This window comes from Nicotiana tabacum, chromosome 23, assembly GCF_000715075.1.
Source record: "Nicotiana tabacum cultivar K326 chromosome 23, ASM71507v2, whole genome shotgun sequence".
NCBI lineage: Eukaryota > Viridiplantae > Streptophyta > Magnoliopsida > Solanales > Solanaceae > Nicotiana > Nicotiana tabacum.
The window spans coordinates 12,040,664-12,044,817 of record NC_134102.1 but is presented as its reverse complement, the minus strand read 5'-3'; positions in this window follow the sequence as shown (position 1 = coordinate 12,044,817).

The window sequence follows — 4,154 nt, the reverse complement described above, 5'->3', positions numbered from 1 at the left end:
AGTGTCACGACCCAAAAATCCCTCCGAGAAAGTCATGATTTCACCTAGTAACTAAAACTAGGAAAGCCTAACACATACTGGCCACTAATGGAATTTAACTAACTTAATTGCATTAAATTAAATAATTTCCGTAAAAAAACATAGCTAACCAACCTCAATTACAAAATCCCAAATCCAATAGTACAAGTCACAAGCCTTTCTAAGAGTAACTATATATAAGGAGTACATCATTGTTCCGAAATAATAGGAGACAATGGAAATAAAATACAACTGAAGGTGATTTCGGGGCCTATGAATGTCGAATAGGTATACCTTGAAGTCTCCAGCAGCGCAGACATAGGTCTCCAACCAACTCGATCATAAGTACCTGGATATGCACAAAAATGTGCAGACGCGTAGCATGAGTACACCGCAGCGGTACCCAGTAAGTATCAAGCCTAACCTCGGTAGAGTAGTGACGGGGCCAGGTCAAGACGCCTACTGGACAAGAACACCTGTGCAAGATATGACATAAAACTAACAAGGAAGGAATATCAATATAAGGCCAACAACAGTTAACCACCTCATGAAATCAACAAGCCAAGAAGTTCTCTCGTCCGTTAAGGGCCATTGCCCAATTGTAAGCGTAGATAGTGTCATCCCTCCAAACACTCCTCATTCAATACGATAATGTGACTCCCAAGTCTAAAACCCTCATCTCAGCCAGTACAAGTAGTCCAAATGGCAACTCATCACGGAACCACATAGATTCTCTCCCAGCATTGTCCGTAAACCCAACCAACAATAACTCAGATAGGCAGAAAAATAAAAGGAAATCAAGACACAAGTACTATCTAGCAAATATAACAGATACAACAACAAAAGTACAATTTCATTAACTTATCCCACAGAGGGAAAACAAAACACCAAATAACAAAAGAAAGGGTATTCTACATAACATCTACTGCGGCGTGCAACCGGCTCCCAAATATATCATTTCACATAGGAATACTCGTCGAGCCAAAGTGCTCGATTTCAGTGATCACATGAATGCCAATATCAAGCACAATAGAGTGCATAATTATAATTGTGGGAAAAATAATTAGAAGTAATACAACATGGAGGTAAGCAAGCACAACTAAGGTGCAATGAGCAAATCAGCATTACGAGGGTCATCTTGCCCATATCGCCACAAGGCCTGAACAGAATTACAACACGGGTGAAAATAATCATACAACCTCACAATCCATCACAACATAAGAGAGGAGCACATAACATAGACCGGGGTGCAATTAATCTGCCCGGTAACATAACCATGATATCAACTCCACAAGAGTACCCAAACTTGATCCAGTATGGAATAAACATTCTCTTTGGGCTTTCAAATAGCCCCCAAACCAATTTCGATCATTCCCAAACAGGTAAATATCCTTCCAAAAGTCCATAGCAATCTATACATAATGTATGCCGTTAATTATCCCACACTCAACATTTCTTCACAATTCGCAATTAAGATATAGTCTGCCTATGAGGACATCCACCTCCGAAACCTCATGAACACTAGAATCTCCATGCTCGATCTCAACTGCAACTAAGCTACTCAAATGGCTATTAAATAACTCACACTTCATCACCTTACGAAAACACCCATATAGATCTTCTATATCGCGTAACCAAACCTGAACTTCAAAAGCCCCCAGAACCCGAAGATCACCGTACCACTAGCCAAGCATCCGCAACCCAAATCACAAGGTGCTTTCCTAAAATGCATGCTCTTTACATGTGATATCCAATAATGCCAGCATCCTATTGGCTTCTGATATCCATCCAGGAGGAAACCATAACTTACAACATATTTCTTATGCTCATAGCAAACAGTCGACTCAAGCCGTGGCCGACACCACCGAGAGTTTTCTGAGACCCGCCCGCACGTAACTAAGCCATCAGGACTGAATTTCCCCAACTCAACTGAGTCACGCAAATCGTTCGACCCAAGAGTACTATATTCCCTTGCTGGCCTAACTCTACCGAGCTGGTCCATTCCCTTGGATACTCCTCGATTTTTCCTCGGAGTAACATTTCTCCCTATCGATACACTACAATATTGAAGCCAAAGTTCAATACAGAAAATCCTAGCACGAACCACGTAGCCTAGAAGCTCTCAAACCACTGTATTTCATCTTAAGCATCCCATAATCCCGCAACCGAGATGCCCACGCAGACTTCCTGTGAATCTGAAGTTATTTCTTTGACCTCTCTGATACTGAAATGTAGGATTATTAAGGACGCAAAAATACCGCAAGTCCCAGCCTTATACCATGAAAATGTCAAATCTTAAACATATACAATTTTTGGGGAACCTTTGAATACCACATATATACATATCAGGCCAAAACTGATATAACACATGACCCTGCAATCTGATCGTTGATAGTGGACTCCCCCGCTTGGCGCGAAGCCATAAGGCACAACATCCGATGATCCACAATGCTAACTTTCACAGCTCGTACAACACCAATCATAAGACACCTCAAGTCATCTACTAAGCGCATGTTCATCCTCGTGACAGTCAAACTCGCTTCTTCCAGTGCCTAGAATGCTATTATGCACCTTCCACTAAGTAGAAATCTCGTAAAAACCACATAGTCATTATTATCATCAACTATCCTCACATCAACATTCACCTCGTGACCCTGCCACGATCGTGATGATTAAGCAACCAATTAAAACTTCTCGAGCTCGTACTTATCAACCAGATGCCAGAACCCCATGCACCCCCATTTGAACAACATAATGATCTCTCAATACCTCCGCATCCTCAGTCTGGACGACACATTAAAATAATGTTTGAGCATCCCTGGATCCCTCATAGCCCATCCGCAGCATCGCGAACCATCATCGCACAGCTGATACCGAGTGTGCAATATCATACACGTGTGGATGCAAAGGAATATGAGATATATGTTTCAAGATGAATCAATGTCGCACGATTAGGAATGAAAGAAGTGGAATTTTCTAATAGTTTCAGTAGCCTCTCGAAGATAAGTACAGACGTCTCTGTACCGATCCGCAAGACTCTACTAAACCTGCTTATGACTCGTAACACCTATGAACCTAAAGCTCTGATACCAACTGTCACGACTCAAAAATACCTCCGAGAAAGTTGTGATGGCACCTAGTATCTAAAATAAGGTAAGCCTAATACATACTGGTCACTAATGGAATTTAACTAACTTAATTGTAATAAATTAAATAATTTTCGTAAAAAAAAAAACATAGCTAACCAACCTTAATTACAAAATCCCAAAACCGGTAGTACAAGTCACAAGCCTTTCTAAGAGTAACTATATATAAGGAGTACATCATTGTTCCGGAATAATAGGAGACAATGGAAATAAAATATAACAGAAGGTGACTTCGGGGCCTGCGAATGTCGAACATGTATATCTTGAAGTCTCCAGCGGCGCAGACATATGTCTCCATCTAACTCGATCATAAGTACCTGGATCTGCATAACAATATGTAGAAGCGTAGCATGAGTACACCATAGCGGTACCCAGTAAGTATCAAGCCTAACCTCGGTAGAGTAGTGACGGGGCCAGGTCAAGACGCCTACCGGACATGAAAACCTATGCAGGATATAACATAAGACTAACAAGGAAGGAATATTAATATAAAGCCAACAACAGTAAGATTTTAAATCACCATTAACAATGAAAATAAGGGGAGCACGAATGGCAACGAGAACATCCAAGTAAATAAGCAACAACATAGTTGAGGTACAGATAAAATATGAATGTATTCAAGTAAAGGAAACCGATGGCAAAACAGTCGATCAAATCATTTCAAATGCACTAATTTCAATTAGAATATCCCCGAGTATCACATCTTGTAATCTCAGATTATAAGTCACAACTTTCAAATCTTACACACATGGCACATTGTGCCCATATTTTCCAAATCACTTTCGCACGACACGTACCATGTATCTTGTACTCGTATCAAATACTAATTTTAAATATTCAGGAGATTTAATCTCATACATTAAAGTATAATAACAACCTAGTATACAGTAGGAAATCAATTGAGAAGATGAGTTTATTTTAGAAATCATCTGGGTGTAGGAAATAATATTTTCAATTAAAATAAAGCACTGGATAGCCACTAAATTAAAT